Here is a 25,187-nt window from a genome sequence, read left to right on the forward strand (position 1 = left end):
TTTATTTAACAATATATTTTTTGAGATATCCAAACATGATATGGTGCGTGGCGCAGTCTGGGAATGTGATTTGATTGCACGCTCTTTGTTGGAGTCCACTTTTCGCGAGCCCCCAAGTGTTGGGGCTCGTCGGTTGTTTTTCGCGTCTCGTAATCATGTTCGAGGTCACGCTCGTATGTGCGAGCGACCTCCTATAGTAGTGTGCTATTTTAGTGAAGACGTGGAGTGCGACTTTAGCTTTCAGGCGACATCCGGTTTTGGCTTGGCCCGGATTATCCCTTTGACAAACAGACATTTTCTATTTGGAAAACCAATGACTTGACGACACATATTTTTGGTGTTTCGAAGAATTACCATGATATTTAACTTTCTTATTTTTTTCTTTTTTTTGAAAAGTGTACATGAGCGTTTTCTGGGATGAGTCTAAGTTTCGACCAAGTTTCAATGTTATTATTATTTTTTTCTTATTTGGGAGCTAAAGGTGCTTTGGGCTTGATCTTACTTGTAATAAGGCCTCGTGTTTTAGCAACACGGTCTTAAGTCCTTTCCTATTCCGTGTTTTTGTGAAATCTGGGCCTTGGGCTGCATTTTCAGCGCCCGAGCTCAGGCGTTAAAAATTTCGGCGCCCAGAGGTGGGCGCTGAAAATTCTTTCCTGGTAATGTTTGATTTTCGGATTTCTAAACACGTTTCCGAATGGGATCAGGATGTTTATTGGGTGCGTTCAGCTATATATAGGAGCTAGGTACGTCCTTATTTTCCACCACTCTCAAATTCTTTCTCTCTTTTTTGCTGTGCTCTAATTATTTACTGCTTTTGCCATGTCGATCCCTACTTTCTCACTCCAACGGACTGTTAGGCGTTGGCTACGAGCCCTTACTCCCACAGAAAAATCTTTGTTAAAAGAATACCACTTAGAGGCACTTTTAGGTTTACAACAAATTAATATTGATTATAATTTTCTGCATGCTGCCCTAAACTTTTGGGACTCCGATCATCATGTGTTTTCCTTTCGGGGCAATGAAATATGTCCTTTTCCTGATGAATTTGCTTGGATCCTTGGTTATCCTACTAATGCTACTCCTGTTACCCCTGGCACTATTGAAGAGGGTAAAACAACCAAAAGGGCTCTCCTAGGGCTAGATGATAACATGTTTGCTGAACTTGTTGTAGACGATAAGGTTAACTTGGCAAAACTTGTAAAACATCATTTTAGGCCTAGTAAGAATATGACCGAACAAAAATGGAACATTCGAGCCTTTGTATTTTGCTTGTTGAATCATTATTTGCTGTCGAATAATAATGGTGAGTTCGGTGACATAAGGCTGTTTCCCTTGATTAGCCAGATGGAAAGTTGCTATTTTATTATGTCGTTGGTTGTTGCTGAGACTTTGCTGAGTGCGGATGAGCTGAAGAAGGATGCCAAATCCAAAATTTTTAAGGGAAGCCCCCTATTACTGCAGGTAATCTATTTTTTTCTTTGCGCACACATACGCCACTTTTATATGTTTTTTTTGCCTGGGGCTGAGTTTCAGCGCCCAGGGCTGGGCGCTGGAATATTCGGCGCCTGGTCCTGGGCGTGGAAACTGCGCCCCAGGAACCTTCTTTTCTTTCTTTTCATTCTTTTGATTCGATCGTACCTGTTTTTGCAGATTTGGCTTGCAGAACGGCTTAGGCTTTTGGAAGCTCCTGCCGATCCTAAACATTATGGCCCTATAGCTTTGGGTAACCGAAAATACTTGCACCAAGGCCAGAACGAGGCCGAATAGACCTCCGTTTTTACTTATGGCATTTGTTCTATTAAGTGGGTGGTACCATGGTGGGGTTTGACGACTATGACAGGGGGGTCTGATGTATCGGTTTATATTTCTTTGTTGGGGCTATCTTGTCCCATTTATATTTTCCCTTACCGAGTCATGCGTCAATATGGCTTAAGCCAGACTATCCCCTTTTATGATACGGTACCACCTAAGGTAGCGACCTTTGCACAAACACGGGTCTTAGCGTGGGCTAGGTATTATGATGGTCTCCCGCGTTGGGCTGTAGCTACAAATGGGTTTGTGGGTCTTTCTGAAAACTATAAGTTGTGGATGAATTCCGATGATAAGGAAGTGAGGACCGAGGCTCGTAATGGGGAGCCGGCTGAGCTTTTGATACCTCGTATTCGTGTTAAGTATGAGGGTCCTGATTCTGCCAGACCTCGTACCTATAGTTTTAAGACTGTGAAAGCTCGTCCTGATCGAAAGCGAAAGGAAGTTCTTCCCCGTTCCAGTGTCAGGCCTAAAAAGGTGCCTAACATGAAGGGGCCTGCTGTTGTTAAAAGAAATGCAAGCTCTCGCGGAGATCGTCGCCGGAACAATGTATGGGTTAGGAAGGCTCAGCCGCCTGTAGAAACAGTGGCTAGTCCAGTTGATGATAGTAATCCTTCTCCCACCACTGTTTGTGCCCTTGAGGCTGAGCGGGCTATAACTGAGAAGGTTTCTAAAGCTTTGGCATCTTTGGAAGTTAGTCTCTAGGAGCCAGTTCTTATGGAGATTGATATTGGGGCAGCGCAGAAGACTATGGGGGTGGATCCTGCGAACATTGCTCTCTTCAAGACTTTATTTGATGATCCGGAAGAACTAGAGTAGTGTAGTTCTTTGCTAGGGTGTAGGTGCCCTCTATTTATTTCAGTTGTGTATGTTTTTATTCCTAGCACTTTGTTTTCCTTCTTATTATATTTTAATAAAGGCGTATTTTTAGTTCCTATTCAATTTTGTTTATACGTCTAACACTTTTTTAGACAAAGAATATAATTTTTTATTATTATTTGGACCGAATCCTTGGTAAGGATTGCCTACGTATCTTGTCAGAATCAGGTCGCGCGTAGTTCTAGTTTTAGAATAAGTTCTAGTATGCCGGATTTAGGTAGATATGTCCTGAAGTGGAAACATATTACTTAATTGGTCAAATGAGTGAAGTATTTGCCATTATTTTGATCTGCCGTTTTTTTTTTATAGGTTGCGTAAATTTCGACCAATTTGTTGGTCAACCTATTTGGATACGTACTGTACCCCCCAAGTGTTCGTTATTTTTCCGTTGTGTGCGGATAAAATGACGGGCACTTTTTGAAAACAAGGAAAACTTTTGGCAGGCAGAGAGTTTCAACGCCCAGGCTGTGGCGTCAGAAATTTCGGCGCCCAGCCCTGGGCGCTGAAGATAACTTGGGAGGTCAATTTTGACGTTTTTGCTTCACATGTTCTTGCGTTTATTTCTTTTTCGTTTTTTGTGCCTTGATATTTTGCTTCGTAGTTAAAGTTAATTTTAAGGCTATTTTGGAGGCTTTTTTGACTGTTAGCGTGAAACGCATTTTTGTCTAGATTAATTTTTTCTATTGGTGACTCAAAACAGTTTTGAAAATGGAGTTAGGGTGCGGAATTTATGAAGATCTTTGTGGAGGGTATGATGGAATCTATGTGAAAGCTGTTGGTGGATTCTACGTTTTATGAATTTATTTTTTTGGTAACATTTGCATTTGTTTTAAATTTTTGATTTCTTTTTGATTTTGGGTTGCATGGATTGGCTCTTATGATGACATTGGTTGGCTTTTTGGGTTTTGAGGATGGGATAGTGTGGTTTATTTTGTGGGTTTCGGGAACTGGTTCACGTGGCATTATTTCAAAACCGAGTGGGCTTTGTTTATTGGGCCTATAGTGGGCCGCTTCTTTATTATTATTATTTTTATTTTGCAAGTACATTTGGTGTTTATTTAGTGTTAGAATAAAATTTTTAGGAGAAATATCACGCCTTTATTGATTCGGAAAGTAAGGAAAACACACTGAAATAAAACTGACCCATATTCTAAAGGGCCTTAGGACCATCTAAAGTCTCTATTATTTTTTTCTATCAATCTAAAGAACTACTAGGCGCTTTTTACTAATGGTGCTCTATGTGGCTCAAGCCTGGGGTTTAGTCTCATAAAACTTTGGTCCTTCACCGGTACTCATCTTGAATTCCATTCCTTTTGCGTTGACCCATTGATATGTCTTCACCCATCCGTTCCCGACCTCTTCTAGTGTCGATGCATGAGAGATTAACCGGGTTGGATCGAAACCTTCATCTTGTAAAGCTAGGGTAGTCATCACAGTCTCGTTCTCCATTAGCCTCGATTCTTTAAACAATGTCCATAGAGCCTGGTTGTCCAATATTTCAGCTGTTTTAGTCTTGGTGAGGTGGGGTGCCTCATCCAAGGTGTGGCAGTCATGGAAAATTTCAAATCCGGGTTTTAGCAAGCCGTCCTGAATGAAGGGTTCAGGGAAATCACAGCATGGGTGTTCTTCTCCTTCCCGAACAAACATCCCGTTAAGAGTCCTTTGATATGGGGGAAGGAGGGTGGTTTGTTTGGCTTTGTTAAGGCGTAGCCTAGATAGGCGGTCAGCAATATCTTCCTCCGTTGGTTCATAACCTAAGCCAAAGGGAGTAGATTTGTCGGGAAAAGGATGGAATGTGCATTCCTTCTTCCTTATGCCCAATGGGGTTCCTGGGAAATAACCTTGAGCTAACAGCATTCTAGGGATGACTCGAGATGCATGCGGGTCTAGGAATGCTGGATCATAATCTTCGATGAACTGGATTGTTTCTTCCATTTGAAACCCATAAAGGTCATCTGCAGTTTCGGCTGTTCCAACCATAGTACAACTGACGTCGAGAGGAGGGGCGCGGATTTTTAGTATTACCCCGTTATGGTTAAGTTTAACCATTTGGTGCAAGGTAGAAGCCACACCTCCTAAGTCATGGAGCCAAGGTCGCCCCAAGAGGAGGTTGAAAGTGGGCTTGATGTCGATTATTTGAAACTCCGTGGTGCGTGCCACAGGCCCAGTTTGTATGGTAAGGTTGATTTTTCCCAACACAGGCCTTCGGGAGTTATCATAAGCTCGTACCCCTTGTGAGGAGGTTTGGAAGTCATCGCTTCCTAGCCCCAAGCAATGGGCGGTTCGCAATGGGCAGACATTAACCGCCGAACCATTATCTACGAGCGCTAGGGGGATGTTTTGTCCTTTGCATCCAACCACTAAGTAAAGGGCTTTATTGTGAGCACCCACCTCTTTGGGTAAGTCTTTATCAGTGAAAACTATGGCCTTTTCTCCGGCTTCTCTCGTGACATGGCTAACCAATGAGTCAGGTGTGATATCTGTGGGTACTGAGATGAGGTCAAGTGAGCGAATTAGCTTTTCGCGATGTTCCTTTGAAGTACACATAAGATCCCAGATGGTAATCTCAGCCTTGGTTCTTTTCAGTTGTTTCAGGAGAGGATTTTCAATGACTTCCGCGACGGTGGCGTGCCGCCCGTTCTCAGGAGTTTGCCTAACCGGGATGTCTTCCATAGGAGGTGGGTGAATATCCGGTTGGTATATCCTTCCGGATCGGGTGAGGTTGTCGACCTCGGGCTCCTGAGGGGTGGTGTCAATGAGAGCATACTCGGGCCAAGTTTCAGTGAAGAGGTCCTGGCCCGAGACTTGAGATAGGTAAATATCTTCAGCATCATCGTTCCACACACCGTACACTTCCCCCTCGATTCGATCCATAGGTACCACAGCGAGTGGTGCACCTTGAGGTGTAATATACACCGTGGGGTCGAAATTTTCTGGTTGGTCGAGAGAGATGTGACAAGAGCCGAGTGGGCTCTTGTTGTTGTTGGGTTTGCCAACGTTAGGGAGAGGTATTACTTCATCCTCTATCATATCCTGGATCGTATGTTTTAGATGCCAGCAGTTTTCAGTGTCATGCCCATTTCCTTGATGGAATTTGCAGTAAGTACCTTCGACCCAATATTTGTTTTTGACAGGAGGGTCACGGGGGGGGCCTATAGGTCTCAACTTTCCTTGATTGGTTAGTCTTTCAAAGGCTTGTACCAAAGTTGACCCGAGTGGGCAAACTTTCGGTCTCGGACCCATCTTACAGGGTATCTTCGGGCGGGAGCCTCTTCTACAGCATGGACTTCTTGGGCTTGGGGTGTGTTACCCCGATTATAGGTGTTGGTCTTATATGCAGGTTTGCTCTGTATGGTTTTGGCGAGGTCGTCCTCGATTTTTATGCCCACATCGTAAACCCTTTTGAAAGTGTCGAGTCCCAGGTACCTAAGGTGTTGTCTGTAAGCCGGGTCCAAGTTGTCGATGAATTTTTGGACCAATTCTGTTTCGGGAGGCCTATTGATTAGCTGGGCCGCCTGGTCCCTCCATCTAGCAAAGTAGGTTGTGAAACCCTCATTTTTCTTTTGGAAGAGAACTTCCAGCTCGCGCATGGTGACTTGGAAATCCATGTTCGACGAGTATTGCTTGATGAAGACATTGACAAAGTCTTCCCAAGTGGGGAAGAGCTTAGGGTCCTGGTGATAGTACCATTTGAGCGGCACAGGTTCCAAGGACAAAGGAAAGGCAGGTAGGTACATGGACTTGTCCACGCCTTTCAAGTTCATGGTATTCACAAAGCTCAGTAGATGATCACGGGGGTTGTCCGTGGCCTTGAACTTTGGTAAGTCAGTTGAACTGAACTTTTCTGGTAATTTGCCAGAAAAAGGTTCAGGCTCGAGGGAGAAGTATTTGCTCCCCATGGTTTGCTGTAGGACCATTTTTTCAATCCTCTTCTCGTTTTCGAGGTCATTTTTGGCTTGCGCAGCCGCTAAGGCTTCATTTTCCATTTTCAGCTGGCCCATGAGTTGTGTCATTTGGACCATCTGGTCTCGCAAATCTTCGATGGACATGTTTGGAGGTGCGAATCGAGGTTGGGGAAGCGGAGATCCTTGAAATGAGGGACGACGGACGGAGCTTGGAGCTACTAAACCTGATGTTGGTGATGTATCTTCGAGACTCACTAGCCGTTGATTCCCTGATCGGCACCAAGTGGCAGGACCGGTCCTAGGCATAAGATAAGCTAAAGTTTAGGTTCCCAAAGTTTCAAGCATTACTTAGTCTAGACTTCGACTCTCTAAATTGGTTTTACTTTTTCGCTCTTTCTTCTGTCGGTACACTTTTTGGGGGTTTTTTTTATTTCGGTCATTCTTTGGATTTTCGACACACTTGCCTGTGTGACATTCATAGTTGTTAGCATGTTCGGTTTTGGTGCCGAGCATTGCCGTCGTAGGAGGCCTAACGACGACACAAAGAGTTATTAATTTTTCGCGAGTCGCCTTTTTGAAATCGAGTGCTTTTCTTACGCCCTCGTAGAAATTCTTTTGATGAAATTTTTTTGTGCTACGTACTTTCTTTTTGCTGGGGCACCGAAGCTGCTGCGCTTGACCAGGAAGCCAAGCAGCAACTTCAGCGCCCAACAGTGGGCGTGAGAAATTTTGGCGCCCAGCCAGGGGCGTTGAAAATGCGTCCCTGGCTGGTTCTCGTTTTCTGTTTTCTGTTTATGCGACTTCGATTTGCGTGTTTACCTAATAACGTCCTTTACGCGTAACAGCGTTTGTGGGATTCGTTACAGGTCATCCCGAGCGTCGCTTATTTTGTGGCGATCATTCGGGTTTGCGAAACACGTGTTTCGGTATAACTCTTTAGCAAATTAGTCTATGAATGTTTGGGCAATTTTTAAGGTCATTGGGTTTCTAGGATAGTTTGTCACACACAATCACATATTTCGCTACACATAACTACATTACAAACATGGATTTGAAAATTAAATATGCCACGTAGTTTATGATAGGCTTCTATGGGTAGTTTGTTTGCGCCTGGCTTGGTACCGCTTCTATCGTAGATCCAACACATGCCCCGGTCGAGGTAGTGTCTTCAACAGACGAATTTCGTCCAAGAGGCCAACCCGCAAGTGCAAGCCAAGGGGGAATGCAAGCGAGAGGGACCTAATGGGCGAGCGATTGGGTACGGGATAGGTGTACTACCTGCACAAGTAACGAGTGGGAAACATGCGCGGCGTATGCACCCCCCTATTGGCGAAAAAGGTATCCTTAGTCCCAACTCCCGAGGGAGCCGAGATTCGTTATGATGTTCTGCCCGTTCACATTAATATGCTGATTTTCAGGTCGTCCCAACTTGATGGGGAAATAAACGCGGGGTAGGATCGTTTCACCCTTCGGCTATTTTGATTACCTACAAGCACGAGTATTTCCTTCACTATCCCCAGTGGAGTCGCTACTGTGAGGGGGTCGAAAAAGCGCGAGGCTAATGCGTGACCTGTCCCTCGTGGGTGTGACGATTATTTTTATTCAATCAAGTGTAATTGGATTTCCTGTGAGTATACACTCAATTGACTAGTAATATAGGGGTCGCCATTCAGTTTTTAACGACAATGAGAAAAACTGACAAAACCCGGTTATCGTGACATAAAGGGAGTGCAATTATGTTTGACCACGACGGCCGTAGGTTCCCTTGTGATCCCTGGTGTGGGGATCTCTCAATATACACCCGCAAGGTAGAGATTGAGGGTTCGGGGGACTGTAACTACCGAGAGGAGTAATTCGCTCGTCGATAACTCCAGAGGCAGGATATCCTTACTAGCTCAGCATAAATAATTGAAGGGACATGCGTTAACTATTAAACTAATCTGAATTGATTTTAGCAACATGCAGCATATAATACTAATTCGATCGTGATTATCTGATTTAAATAGTATTAAGGGACCTAGCATGATAATCCGATTTCCCAAAAATATTATATTTATTAGGCGTGATAGAACAATCATAATAGGTTAGTTTAACAGTTCATAAAAAGGGCGAGGAAAGCAGTTAAATCATCGAAAAGGGACACATTACGACGCACCCTTGAGAGGTGCGTCACGGTTCTCAGAAAACTAACCACTTTGACTTTGCTATTTCTCCTTTTTTATTTAACGAATCTCGATTATGGGACAGGATACGTTCTGTTCGATTTATGGATCGATTGCGACAGAACGCGTGAACAGTTTCGCAGCGAGAGGCTTAGGCTAAGGGGTTTAGAGTCAATACTCAGAGTATATTATGTGTTGTTGTGTGTTGTTTCACGTCGAAACTAGGGGCCTATTTATAGGGAATAGTTCGCGGAAAGATAGAATTGCAAAGTTCTAATCCGCAAAGAATTAGGAAAAGAGACGTACCCAGGTAGTTTCAGCGCCCAGGCCTGGGCGCCGAAGATTTCGGCGCCCAGAGCCAGGCGTTGAAAATAGGGTCTGGGCAGTTTTTGTTTAGTCAGATTCGGATTCTAAGATCCGTAGAGTTTGAGATTAATTTGAGTCTTTTAGCGCGTATCAATTTGTGACGGAATGCGTCTGGGCCCGTTACGAACTCTAGGCTCGTTAGGATTTAAATTAATACGTAACTCTTATTTCCGAATCCTATTAGGAATAGGATTCTCGCGGTTTTCTATCTCATTTAGGATTTATGTTGGAGTACAACACCTAATTCTGACATGTTTTTATCTTTTATGATTTGCCACTTTTAGAAGCTACCTTTTACGGCAGTTACTATTTTTAGCAGGTTTCCATAAATAGCAGGTTTCGGGTGAAATGAAATGGGGAATCGAGATTCGTTTATTTTATAGGAGATGCGTTGTCAAGTGGAGTTTTTATGCTTTCATCATCGAACCTTTCCCTTGCGGGAATGGGGACAAAAGTAGGTGTCTACAGTCGCACATCCTCTGTTTTGCTCCAATCTACTTGGTTTTCCATCATATTCCACAATATTCACATATAAAGCACAAGATGGAAAGAAACTATAAAAATACTACGAAAAACTATAAAAACTACGAAAAATCATAATAAACTAACATGAAATCCTAAGCTAGGAGCGACATAAATGTCACTCATCACTGCTCCATCGAAACACCAGTCTAGGGAGCTCTATCCTCGGACTCTCTACGACCTCGATGACGCTCCTATACAAAGTTCCGAATTCAAACATCAGATATTTATGTACACGTTTCAAAATACAAACAACACAAAGATGATAAACCTACATCTCGGTCTCGACCAGCGAGCTTCCTAGTCAGCTTAACACAATACTTCTCCTATTACAACCATCCAGCGGTGCACTCTTGCTCGAGGCGCCTGCATATGTATAAAATTCAAAAGTCAATTTCTATATACAAGAATACAACCATTTCAAGAAATACAAAAGCACTCACAGCTGCGTAATGCTTAGGAAGAGCGTTGGCCGCCATCCGCTCTTAAGGAGGGGCCACCGGGATAATGAACTCTACCTTCTCCCTATCTGAGTCCCCATAACGGAGGACCCTGTCAGCAAGAGACATCCTCCGGGTCGACCTCCTCGACCTGCAAACACACAAACAAGATTAACGTCAAACAACAAACATAATACAAGAATACAAGATTCAAATTCAAAGCTTACCAGGGGCACAAAACGAATTGCCGGAGCAAGCCTCGGCAGGAAGTTGATAGAGGTATTTTCCGCTTCGTTAAACAAAACGTACCCTATTAAACAAAATTTATAAACACCTCGCTCCCAACTATAAGAGTTATAGTGGAAGTTCGGGGTCGTCCCAAGGAAACAGATAGTAATGAGTCACTTAGTTAAGCTAGCTTAGAAACGAGATTAAAGTTTGATTATGAACTACCACGCTATGATATTTCAACTAGATTATCAAATAAGGAAAGCGGCTAGGGAATTGGGGATCGACTAGGGACAATTGGGGAAGGACGAAGAGTCACACATAGAGATGTCGCAAGGACTTGACAATTAGGGGAAAAGAAACAAATGATGCGATCACCACCTCTCGGATAAACCACATTTAGTTCTCTAATCCTAGGAAGCTCTTTCGCATGACCCCTAGATTAAGTCACTAGCAATTACAATTAACTCTTTACATGGCACATCCTAATTCACAATCTCTTCCCAAATTAATCATGAAGCACTCCAATCAATCCTAGTAGAACTAGCATTTGCAACTACCAATTCAACTAGTCATGGAATTCCTAAGCATCAAATTAAGTTTAATCACAACACTAACATGCATATCCCTTCAATTTCCCCAAATTAATTCCCAAGCTTCACCCTATCCCTAACCTAAGAATCTACTAACAATTCATATTTCTAGCTAATGGAATCAAGGAGTAAGAGAAATTGGCCATTGAATTGTAAATTGAAATTGAAAGAATCAACAAGTAGAATCTAAGTAGACAATCAATTGAGAATCTTAAGATGAAGAGAATCAAGAAAAATGTAATCAAAGCATTCAAACATTAAAGAATTCAAGAATCAAAAGAAGCAATTAAGAATTGAATTGAAAAGCACTAAAGAAATTAAGAGTTTAGAGAATTACAAATGAAGCTTCCTCCAATTGATGACTTTCTCTCTCCTCCAAAGCACAAAACTAAGAAATAAGCTCGCTAGAATTTCTGAAAACTAATTTTGATATTCTAAAATTGAATTCTCCTCAAATAAAATCAATAAAGCTATTTATATGTTTCTCCAAATAGAAACTTAAAATTCAAACAAACCCAGCCCGCATCGACGTTCGGTCGCACAGACCCTCTGTGCGATCGAACGGAGTAAAACGTGTGGGAACACATTATTTTTGTGCGAGCACACAGAGCGAAAAACACTTTCCTTTGTCACATTCGACCGCAAGAAGTTTCTGTGCGATAGCATGGACCTGCCTTAGCCAAATTCTTCATAATCTTCCGTGTGGTCGCACAGCAACTTCGTGTGGGCCCACAAATTCTTGTGCGGGTGAGTGCTTATCTGTGCGATCGAATGCAAAATCTGGGGACATTCTGGTTAGAAACTCCATTTTGTGCGGTCGTTGAAAAAAGCACGACCGCACAGGGGCTTCGTTGTGCGATCGAACAAGAATGACGTTCGACCGTACATCTCTGCTTCTTCCTTCAGTCCACCTTTTCTTCACTGTTCGGGAGCATAAGACCATGTTCGGTCGCACGTACAACTCTGGTTTTTGCTCCAATCTACTTGGGTTTCCACCATTTTCCACAAGATTCACATATAATGCACATGATGGAAAAAAACATAAAAATGCTATGAAAAACAATATAAACTACGAAAATCATAATAAAACTAATACGAAAACCTAATCTAGGAGCGACATAAATGCCGCTCATCAAACTCCCCTAAGCTAGGCGTTTGCTAGTCTCTAGCAAACTAAGCACAAAATAGGGAATAATGAGCATATTATTCAGATTCTAAAAACTACAAAAACGAGAACTACAAGAATATACAACCTAACTCACTTTTGTAAGAATCACGGTTGCATTTAAGCGCATGCAACAAGCTCTTTAAACCCCACAATCGCTCATTAGGGCGAGTGGGATCTCGCAAGGGTTTCCAAAGAGAACCACCCATAACTCTTCCAAAAACACAATCAAGGCAAGACCTAAAAGGAAAACAAACCAAGAAAAAGGGAAGAAAAGAAAAAGAAAAGAAAGGATAAGAAAAGAAAAGAAAGGAAAAAAATAGAAAAGAAAGTAAAATAAAACTACAAAATTCAAGGAAAGGGCGTTTATTATGGAACGAGTACAAAAGAATCCTAATATTACTAACAATTAAACGAATGCCTGCTAACCAATGTCCTAAGTCGAGTGAAGGATTCGAGTGTGAAGCAAAGAGAACTAAGGATTTGCGATTATCTATCCCCCTTCAACCGATCTTACCGCGTCAACTCTCTAGATCCCATTCACCCTCAAAGATAGCTTCTCGTGACGCCGCGAAGGCGCCGGAAAAGACAAGAATTGCAAGAGAGGAGATAAGGTTACTTGAAATCTTAGCATGACAATCCCATTCCATAAATTTGACCAAATCCTCCCTCCACCGACAATGACTCAACTCAAAAGGGTCAAGAGGGCTTTAATGGTGTAATGCATAGGCTAGGGGTAGGGTGTGGAACAAATTTGGAAATTGGTGCTCAATCCTAAAGTGAAGCGCAAAAATGAACTTTACTCAAGCAAATCGAACAAAACAAACACACACAACTTATTTGGGGCACCCCCAAGCTTATTAAACAACAAAACTAAACTAAAAACTCTTTTTGAACTTTTCTTGATTTGATCTTCTCCTTTTTTTTGTGTTTCAATTGAAACTTTTCTCATTGCCTTGTTTTTTTGTCTATTTTTTTTTGGCTTTTTCAAAACTTTCCTTTCTCTTTTTGATTATGCTTATTTATTCACTATATACAACATATTTCCCAAAACTTGCCATTCCAAACAACAACAATCATTCCTGATCATTGCATAATCATTCAAAACCATCAAGCACAATAACACAAAGCTTCACTATCACTTCTAAGGGTGAAAATAAAACAAAGGTGTAGACACCTAATTTGTGTCTGCCCTTTGGGATGATAACAATACCATTATCCTTGTTAGGTGATTGGAGTAACTCTAGGCGGAAATCCCAATTGCTAAGAATACTTCCAAAATCCAAGGTCCAAAATCCAACCCCCGAGGCCGTTCCCCTCCCGGAACTCGGTACAAAATACAACTTTCCAAATCCAATTTCAAAATCCAAGTACAATCTCAACTAGTGAACCATCCCATTGGTTTTACTAGGCCTTTTCCACTCAAAATCATATAAGGCAAGTCAAATTCGGGCGCCGACCCACAAAACCGAGCATGCCGGGCCCCGTCCCATAAAACCGGAATTCAAAAACCCGAGAAAGGCTTGTTTTTAGACGCTAAACAATGCCTTAACCTCCAAGAAAATACAAGACGCCAAACCTAGTACAATTCGTACAACGGGTACAACACTACAAGACGAAACAAGGACGATTCCCCGTCCTTGCTTTGGCGGCATTCAAGCCACGTCAGCAGCGCGCAGCGCTGGCCTGGCGCCAGGCGCTGGCATGTGCTGGCGTTTTTCACCATTCCCTCCTATGAATACCCCTCATTTTCATCGAAAAAAGGGGGAGCACCACACATACAACGTCGTAATTTCGACATTACTCCTCACAATACAAACTCAAAATTCCTCAAAAACACATACAAAATTTCTAAAATCCAAAGCAATTGGGAGCTCTTGCCTAAATCTAACTAGGTAAATTCGAATCCCATTCTAATCTACTATGTTGCTTTAATTTCCAAATGATTAGCAAGTTGGTGTTTTTTAATCAATAAAAAACACCACTTGCAACAATCACACATGTTTTCCAAAAATACAAACTTTTTCAAAATACAAAATACAATTTTCAAAGATTCAAGGATGTCCAAGTTGTTTACAATTATCTATTTGGCTAGAATCACCATCAAACATGGGGTAATCAAAGATAAACACCTTTTAACATTTAAAGGTTTAGTCTTTGAGATTCAAAACTCCATTTTCAATATACAAATTCAAGTCTTCAATTTTCAAAGGTCTTGCCATGTTTAGGGTTATTAATAGTTATTTCCCTAAACTAGGATCATTTCAAGTTCAAATTTCAATCATTTCAAATTCAAATTTCAATCATTTCATGTTCAAACATTTCAATATTCAAGCTTTCAATTTCAAGTTCAATATGCAAAATCTAGGATATTTGGGTTGAGCAACCTCATCCAAGTTGAGATTTTTGGCTTTGAATTCGTGTCGGGCGCACTTATTTTTAAGGAGCCGCTTGGCGTTCGAATCTCATGTGCCCAAGTACAAATTTCAATATTGCAATTTCAATATCTCCCCTTTCAATATCGCACTTTCAATATCGCACTTTCAATATCGCACTATCAATACCGCAGTTTCAATACCGCAATTTCAATTTCGCAATTTCAATTCCGCACCTTTACTTGCCTAGTCCATTTCTCGGCAATGTGGACCTACTCCCTAGTCCTTTTCTAGGGGGTCTTGTATTTACTAATTCCGCACTTTATTTAGTATTGTAATGTTGCTTTATGTGCTTTATCGCTTACATCACCAACATGCTAAATACAACAAAATACAAAGGTTACATCACGCTTAACGAAGATATTTTTGGACAAACCGGCCTTAGGTTCCTTAAATCAATCTTTAAAACCAAGTGACCACCGTACAATTAGAAATTCTATTTTTCTCTAAAATTCAAACCCACATAGTTTAATCTTAGGGTTTATTTTCGAACTAATGTTGTGCCAACGTACTTGAATATTTCTAAAGCTCGCCGAATAAGTATTTTCGTTCCCGAGCCCGGATCTCACCCATCCGTTTCAAGGATTCAAGACCTTATCCAAAAATAGAGTCATTTGCGGTCTTTCCAAACAAGACCTAAAATAAAGTTTGGTGGCGACTCCTTCGAGGTGCAAAAACAAAGTTCAAACGGTTCTCTAAACGAGCCGGCCGGCCTACAAATCCAAACAACCCCTTGTAGGAAACGGAAAAATAAAAACCCCCCTAAAATTCTAGCGACTCCGCTGGGGACTTTTCTAATTTCAATTTCGAAAATGAGAGCAGATTTCGAGCAACCGGCCACTGATCTGTCGAAGTACTGGATGCCAGCATTGGCGCCAGGCGCAGCCCCTGCGCCCAACGCCACTGCCTGCATCCAGCACAGTGGCTCATAGTGGCTTGTCGCCCACTTTTGCTCAACTTTTCCTGTTGGGAGTTAGTCAGTTTTTGCATCTGGAAGGACGCTCCCAAATCTCGTGAACGAGTGCCGAAAAACGAGCTTTACAAGTACAAATTCAAGTACGATTTCAATTTCAATTTCTAGGCATTTCATGCATTTTTCGAAAACCATATTGTGCAAAATGAATTTCTACCTTTGCCCAAACGGATGTGTTCTACATTCGGGCTAGCCCCGGGGGTAACGAAATGGTGACTCTCCATACGGTTCTCGACCAAAGTGTGTGACCATTTCCGCGCCTACCGAAACTTGGCATTTGCTTGACATTCCCGATGTCAAGTATGGAGGCCGTCTGCCTACACACACTTCCCTTAGGCGGATGTGAAAGCTTGTCGCCGAATCCGTCTCTTAGCCAAGTACCTTTTGACACCCAAAGCCGACCACTTGCATCATACAAAACGTAGACCGACCTTAGGTTGAGAACTTTGCATGTCGCATTCATATTCATGATTAGTGTGACAAGGTGCTACTTGTGCATTGTGTGGGCGTCTTTGCACGCATGAATGGCTAACCTCGAGTTCTAGCTTGCCAAAACCAATTAGCCTCCAACTAGGAAACCAAACCTCTAGGAGCATCGTTCAACCTCATGCATCTAAATCGCCGATTTTAGGGTGTTTAGGAGTGCCACTCCGTTTGGTTCAAAACCCTCAAACACGCCTCATGCACAAATTCAAAATCAATCCAACGGCGTCATAATGCCGGATTTTCAAGTCCAAATTCCAAACTACAAATTCAAAATCAATCCAACGGCGTCATAATGCCGGATTTTGGAGTTCCAAATTTCAAATTCAATCCAACGACGTCATAATGCCGGATTTTCCATTTCGAGTTCCAAATTTCAAGTTTCAAGTCAAAATTCAATCCAAAGGCATCATAATGCCGGGTCTTCAATTCCAAATTTCTAGCCCAATTTCCTAGTCCAAAACCTCAAGTGTCAAGTCCAAATCCAACGGCGTCACAATGCCGGATTTTCTAGTTCAAATTTCGAATTTCAAGTTTCAAGTGAAATCCAAATCCAACGGCACCATAATGCTGGATTCTCTAGTCAAAATTTCAAGTTCAAAATTCAAAGTCCAAAACCAACGGCATCATAATGCCGGATTTTCTAGTTCAAGTTTCGAGTTTCAAAGTTTCAATTCAAAACCCAAATACAACGGCTTCATAATGCCGGATTCTCTAGTCAAATTTAAAGATCAAATCCAACGGCGTCATGCCGGATTTCCTATTTCAAACATTCAAGTCTTCAAACCTCAAACTCAAGTTGCTAACTCCAATCTCAAAACCTCAAGTTCGAATATCGAAACTCATTGCCGGTGTAATGCCGACTTTTCAACTCAAACCTCAAGTTCCAGGTTCAACCTTTCGAACTTCAAGTCCTATACTCAAAGTTTCAAGTTCCAAATTCACACCGTCATAACGCCGACTTTCCCATTCCATATTTCAAACCTCAAGTTTGAAGTTCAAAACTTCCAAACCTTCAAACCTCAAGTCCTATACGTCAAGATTCCAAGTCCACGGCGACATAATGCCGGACTTTCAAGTTCCCAAATTCCATGTTTCAAATCCAACGGCGGCACAATGCCGGATTCTCCAAATACAAAGCCTCATACGGAAGTGCGTCTCTTCCCATTTCAAAATTCAAACTTCAAGCTCATCTTCAAGCTACAAAAAATCCTTGCCTTCCCAATACAAAAGTCAAAATACTTCCAACGGGTTGAAAATCCCCTGAAATAATACAAGTTCAAATCCACGGGTTGAAAATCCCTTGAAATAATACAAGTTCAAATCCACGGGTTGAAACTCCCCAGAAATAATACAAGTTCAAGATTTCATCTACGGGTTGGAAATCCCCTAAAATAATACAAATTCCAATGGGTTGAAATTCCCTTCAAATATTCCAAGTCCAATGGGTTGAAACTCCCCTAAAATATTGACGGGTTGAAATTCCCTTTTAAATAATACAAAATCAATCCCCTTCCAATTGGGTTGAAATTCCCTTCAAATATTCCAAGTCCAATGGGTTGAAACTCCCCTAAAATATTGACGGGTTGAAATTCCCTTTTAAATAATACAAAACCAGTTCTCTTTGAATCGGGTTGAAATTCCCTTCAAATATTCCAAGTCCAATGGGTAGAAATTCCCTTGAAAAGTCAATTTCCTAGTACAAGTCCGATTTCCAAATCCTAGAGCGGGTTGAAATCCCCTTCAAATAAGTCCAATTTCCAATAGGTCGAAATATTCCTTTTCGATTTCCCAAATTCTAGTACAAAGAGTCAACTTTCACAAAAAGAATGAAGGCTCCTCTCAAACATTTCCAACGGGTTGCAAATCCCGAATACAAGTACGAAATCCAAAATCCCGAATCTTCGGAGTGGCACTTAGAGTCAAGTCTAGGTCTCATTCATTGCATGCAAATCATATCATGTGTCGGGAAGTCCAAGTTCTAAAATTGTCTGGTGTGTCCTAACTAGGAGTCCAAAGATCCTGTGGGTTCGCCGAAGAGGGGAGAGGTTGAAAAGAACTCCATCAGCCCTAGCCTCCCGCATAGCCGGTGTCGAGCAAGCAGCCAGATCATCTCCTACAAATCAGACTCCCAGTCCCATTCAAGAAACAGTCCAAATGTCTGCCTCTGATCAACTCGCTCAACTCCTAGCAGCTTTTTCCAGCCTCAGTACCAATGTGGAGAGCATAAGCAACCGGTTGGGTGCCGTGGAACAGGGCGCGCCCACCGATGACTTAACCAAGAAGATCGAGAGTCTTGTCAGCAAGGTTACCAATCAAGAGAACTATTTTGACACCTCAATGGAAGACAACCTCAAGGGGAAGGCGAATCTGTCAGACAAATTCTCCGCCAATGATATTCCAAAGTTCAAATCAACTGACAATCCCAAATACCACCTCAAGAACTTCAGAGCTACAATGGCCATCAAGGGGGTCGAACTTGAGCTATACCTAGTGGTATTCCCTATGTCTCTGGAACCTGTCTGCCAGAAGTGGTACTATTCGCTCAAGGAACATCAAACAAATACTTGGGAAGCGGTTGCTCGAGCATTCATGGAGCAATATCAGCCCAACATTCAGCTGCAAACTACTCTAAGGGAATTAGAAGTTCTCAGGAAAGGGCCTCATGAAGGCTTTACTACTTACCTCAACCGGTGGAGGGAAATGGCATCCCAAATGGTAACCCGGCCCTCCGAGCGAGAGTTGGTCAAGATCTTCATCGCCAGTCTTCTCCCGAAATACAACTCTCATATGAAGTACCTCGGTCTAGAGAGCTTCAAAAGAACCTACGACATCGGGGTCGACATAGAGGATGACCTGATGAAAGCGCTCACATCCCCAGCTCCACAAGCCGAGAAATGGAAGGGAAAGAGACCTAAAGCAACGTCCAAAGTTCATGAGGTTAACGCCCTAGAGGCTCCTCAAGGCCCAAAGTCAAACAACTTCAAAAGCAGTGCTAACCAACGCAACTATCAAGGTAGGCCCCAAAGAGTCTTCACAAACCTCGGGATGTCTTACAGTGAGGCATTCGATCGACTGGTTGAAAAACAAGTCATAGCACCGATCGGTCCAACACCCGATCCTCCCGTCGACAAAAGGTCTAAGATTTGGGATCCGACAGCTCATTGCAAATACCATCAAGGGAAGGGTCATGACATCGAAGACTGCTACAAGCTCAAGAACTTGATCCAGAATATGGTCGACAACAAGACCTTACCCTTACCTCTAGGGGCTAAGCATACACCCTATGTACAAGCCATCTCCTATGACTGCAAAGATGAAGAAGAGGAGTTTCCATGCAATCTGATCTCCACCATATGCAAGCCAGGTTACGAGCTTATGGTTCCAAGCTTTTCCCATCTGCTTCCAAGTGCTCAAAACTGGGTGATCTCCGAACCTAGGGTAACCACCGACATTCAAGAGAACATCTGTCCACTCGCCACCGTGAAGGCTTTAGGGTTCTCCGAGTACGATCTCATGCTGAGTGCCCAACAAGTTGTCAAACTCCAGGGTGTCACATACAAAGTCTTGGGAGTCCTTGAGCTGGTTTTCTCCTTTGACACCTATTACGACAATGCTGAGTTCCTGGTAGTTGATGTGCCTACCAACTTCGACCTACTATTCGGAGAGCCTTGGTTCGAGGAAATACTAGATGGCCCTGCCTGCCTCACCCTCAAAGGTTCAAGCTTCCGAGACACTCTCATCAAGAAAAAGCCGGTTGTACGCCAAGAAAAGGATGAGTGCAATCAAGAATACTACCACAGATGGGCAATCTCCGCTCGTACAATTCAGCCTAAGCTACCAGAGGATAAAATAGTGAGAATGTTCTCTTAGGGCACAACACTTCATGCAAGGGCAGCTTCGCCGCATTTCCTTACAGCACATGGAACCAAGTCTGGGATCAAGTCCTGAAAATCTGTGCATGCAGTCCCATCTTCGAGGATTATGACGATTACAATGCAGATGTCTGGGAATACCCTGAGAATTATCTTTTCGATTAGTATCTTTGTCCAGGTCCATATTCTGTCTTTCAATTTTTGAGTCTAGCAATGAGTCTAAGTGTCTAGAACTAGAGTCTTGCATCAATCAAGTGCCTCTAAAGGCCGAGCTACAAGTCAAAACAGTCGAGGTAATGATTGCTGATTTCAATAACACTTCAATTTCTACTTACTCTTCGAGTCCTAATTCAAAATCAAATCCTAATCCACACAACTTTGCTTTACAGGAAACTGACTTTGAATTTCTAAAAGCTATCGAAAATCACCAAAACAGGACGCCCATAATTGAGGAAACAGAAAAAATCAACCTTTCTAACAAAGTGATTCAAAACTAGTTCAGATTGGTTTAACTCTTTCTCCAGCAGAGCGGGACGATCTTATCAAGCTACTGTCAAACCCAACTGGGCAGGACCATACATCGTCAAGAAGATCCTCTCCGGGGGAGCAGTCGAACTAACAGACATCGACGGAACAGAATTCAGATCTCTGACCAACCTCGATCAACTCAAAAAGTTCTATGTCTAAGTTCCATGTTCAAATTCAAGAATTCAAATTCAAGTCCTGTAAGGTAGGCAGAACTACGTCCGGCCTGATTCCCTAACGGGACACGTAGGCAACCGCATTCCGAGGCCCGGCCACTTTAATACAAAAAAATTCAAAGTTTCCTCAATTAAGGGCATCCTAAAAATCAAACTCAATTCCAAAACTCAATTGTTGTTGTCTTTCATTCCAAATGTGCCAATTCAAAGCAAAGCATGTTCAAGCGGAATTTAACACAACAACACTTTATTCGGCCCTAAGGCCTTCAAAGCTAATTCAAATACAAAGTCAGGATCAAGTGAAGCAAAGTTCAAAAGCCTTTTCACTTCCTAAACACATCTTCTAAACACATCTTCCAAACACATTTTCCAAACACATTTTAAACACAATTCCTTCCAATACAATTTCAAACACATTTAGCCTACGAAGATCTAGGGTCAGGCGATCATAAATCGATTTTCGTGAAAATATTATATAAATTTGGTTTTTGTTAAGTACAACTAGTAATTAAAATCGATAATTAAACCTGAAAATATTAAATAATTTATTAATAAATAACTATATTATAAAAATTATTAAAACATAGGTATTGATAAATTAAAAATCTGAAAATGGAAATAGGAAATAGGCTTACCAAAACCCAAATATTGGAATTGGGCCAATTAAATATGGGTTTGATTTTAAAATCTGGGTTTTGGGTTTATGGGAATAAAAAGGCACGAATTGGAACAGGGGAGGGGAACCGAAACAGGGGAAGGCACGAGGAGGAGGAAATGAAGGAGGGTGGAAGGCGGCTGGCTGGGCGGCGCAGCGCCGGAACTGAAACGCTGATGGTGGTGGTTGAGCTACAGGCGAGGGAAGGAGGGGAAAAGGGGATCGATTGGTCGCAAGAAAAACAAGGGAAAGTGGGTGTTTCTTGATCGGGTCTGGGCGGCGGCTCGTCGGAATTGAGGGCGGGATGGGTTGGAGACATGATGAGGGTGGCTGGAGGCGGTGGTGTATGGCGTGGTGTTGGTGGTGAGGTGGGGTGAAGGAAGAGGAAGCAGGGGAGAGGCAGGGGTGTGCGTGAAAGAAGGAGAGGAAGAAGGGGGGTACGGTGGGTTGGCGGTGGAGATTGCGGTGGTCGAGTGGCGTTGAACGGAGGTGGACGGTGGGGAAATGGTGGTTAAGGTGGTTACGTCGGTGGTGATTCAAATCACACGAAACAAAGGGGAGTGAATTTGATTTTTTTTGGTTTTGGTTTTTATTTTGAAATTGAATTCTGAATTGTTGAATTTGTAATGGATTAAGAGGAAGAAGAAAATTTGATTTTTGCTTTGAATGGGGACCGAAATGAGGGAAGAAGGAAGGGAGGAATTGTTTTCCCTTCTTCCTGCTACACGTGAAGAGCAAGCAAAGAGAAGAAAATGAAATTCTTAGTCTTGAGGGCATTTTAGTCATTTCACAAGATTAGGCCAAAATTCTGAAATTTGTTGCTATTTGGAAACTACTAAAAATAGAAATGTTTAGCTAAAATAATTCTTTATAAAAATATCGTTAACGAAAAATAAATAAATTTTCGTTTATAAATTTATCGTTTAAAATAAATAGTAAAAACGTTTAAAATAACGAAATTCGATTATTCGTAATTATTTAAAACGAAAACAAGCTAATAAATATTTTTAATTTTAATAAATCAAGTTAAAAAATTTCAGGGTATTAGATCCTTACCCCCTTAGAAAAAGTTTCGTCCTCGAAAATGGAGCTCAGTCGAACTTGCCATTCTTAGAATCATACGAGTCATATTTAATCGTTCTATTCGTCATTCACTAATCGAAAACATACATGTCATAACTAATCATTTGATCTCACACATAAGCATGGTTGATACATTACACATTCTCAGAAAACATGGAGATTCGTACATCATATCGTTCTTAGGCAACTATTTGAAGATATTTCGCTTTCATTTGCTATTGGGCCTCTTTGCTTCAGGAATTTTGTCGTTGAGTTTCATTACTTTATTCGTTTTAATTTCGATCTTCGATCTTTTCGTCTACGTCAAATAATTAACTTCGTTGACCATGTTCGCTGCAGGGGTTCGAGTCCAATCACGTGACTTCGAAATACATCGTTAGACTTGTGACTTTGCTACTTATCCTTTATATTCTAAGTCGACGAACCTCGGATTTTGCGGATAATGTTAAGCCATCAAGCGTGCCTTTATCAGAAACAATCTAACTCCCAGAAAACTTAGTTCAGACTACCTGGTCCTATAGACATGTCATTTGTTGCTTTTTTTCTAATCTCAATTCCATTGCATTCCTCAATCATTCTTTTCGAATTTCTAACATTTAATGATATCACCAACCTTATTGATAGATTAATTCTTGATAACTTATTTTGGTAGAATTCTTCAAGATATTATTCATGTGTCAACTCAGATGGGTCTTTCATCATAACTCATGTTGGGTTCATAACATTTCTGTTTAACTTCTTAGCTTCCTTAATAGAAGCATATCAATCATCTTTTAGTCCTTCAGCATGCATTTTTTTCGATTTCGCTTCAAAACAATGGTGTTCAACATATTCTCCCCTAGGTCAAATTCTTCCAACAATGGAGGGCTCAACCCAAATTACGTGACTCGATCCTTGAACATAGCCTGGTTGAGATTTCTACATATACTCAAAATACACGGTAGATACTTTATCATATATAGATTAGCTGAGGTCGTTCACTCTAGATTGCCATTTCATAGCCTTCGAAACTACTTTCTTGCCAACTTGACACATTCCAAAATTTCAGGAACTCCTATATTTTCCTCAAATTTGTTCTTTAGGGTTTTCCATAATTCTTAAAATATCCATAGGTAGGTTTACTAAATGTATCAAAGCACGGGTTTTTATTGTGATTCATCAAGATCTCACATACAATTGATAATCCCAAAATAATTTCAGCTAACCTTATGGTATTTGGTTTACAACCTCTACTATATTCTTAATAGCTCAACGAACCTTCAAAAATACTTTTGCACCAATTCCATTGATACCAGATATATGACGCATAATGATAACTTACCTTAATCTTCAATAATACTCATACATTATCGTTTCTTTGCACGTAAGATTGGGGTTCCCAAGGTAACATTTTCATGTTATCATTCTTAAATGATTTCCGCAAATTAACTCTTCTAATCTCATTGAAAACTAAAATCTTCCTCTCTTATTAAAGGTCTATCATGGTTCCTTCTCGAAATATATTTGGGCACTTACTATAGGCAACTAAAATTTTCTCTCTCCCCTAGTTGTCTGATAACCTTTCATTTTCGACCCTTTTGTCTCTTAGTCATTGGAGTAATTTACTCTTATTCTCTCATACGCATAAATGTCAATCTTCTTCATAATCTCCAACCTAATCCTTTCATTACATCATCTCAATATGCCTGAACTCTCAGGTTACCCAGTACTCACTATCATACAGATGTCAACCTATTTGGTATAAACTCTAAACATGTATGACAAATAATAAATAAATGAAGGAATATCAACGAGTATAGAATAATAAGAAAAGAGAATTACAAGGACCATTGGTATTATTTCTGCCTTTCTCAAGTAGTTTCGTCATAGGATCTACTTCAGTTATGGGTTTCTGAGGCATGCTAACAATGTCATTGGTTCTATGGTCGTTGTCAATAGACAATCTTTTAGTACGTGTGGCTGACGGTGATAACCCAGAATAATCTTGAACCTAATGGTCATAACTTCCACAACGATCATTTGTTCTTAGCACAAATCCCTAATTCGTACTTCCTTAATCTCATAATTCAAAGCTGGCCTCGCATTCGAGCAACCGTTTCCTTTATCCTTAAGGAACTTGACTTCCATAACAAATATTTCCTTAGTCTCATCAATCAAAGTTGGTCTCGGTACTGACTTAACGCATTTAAACAAACATTTCCTTTATTCTTAACAACTTAACTTCTAGGTTTTACAAATCATCTTGGTTGGCTCGTAGAAAGGTAGGATCGAATTTAGGTAAGATTTTGACTCAAGCATCTATAATAACATTAGCTTTTCTAGTAAGGTATTGTATATCAAGTCATAAGTAAGGTAGTTCTATTCAGGAACTTGGAGTTGGCGAGAGAATCATTTATGACCTTTCTGTTCCATTTCGACACATCATATTCCATGTTTAGAAGTATTAATATAAATAACAAATCTCTTAGTTCCGGATGGAAGGCAAGGATATAGGAAATTGTGATATGACTCTTAAGTTCTCAAATTGCAAATTTACAATCATCATTCCCCATAAATTTGATATTCTTTCTAACCAATCAGATTGTGGGTAAGGCAACCTTAGAGAAATCTTAGATAAATTTTCGATAATCTTCAGCTAAACCCATAAAATTTCATACTTCAGGGACATTGGTTGGTCTAGGGTATTCCACGATTGCTTTTACTTTCTCATGATCAACAGATACACCTTTCTCAGAAATAATATGACCTAAAAACGATATTTCCTTAAGCCAGAATTTACACTTTGACAACTTAGCACATAATTGGTTTTCAATCAACATATCTAACACTTTTCTCCGATGCTCCTCGTGTTCCTCATTACTCTTAGAATGTACCAAAATACCATCAATGGAAACAACTACAAACTCGTCAAGG

This window comes from Spinacia oleracea, chromosome 5, assembly GCF_020520425.1.
Source record: "Spinacia oleracea cultivar Varoflay chromosome 5, BTI_SOV_V1, whole genome shotgun sequence".
NCBI lineage: Eukaryota > Viridiplantae > Streptophyta > Magnoliopsida > Caryophyllales > Amaranthaceae > Spinacia > Spinacia oleracea.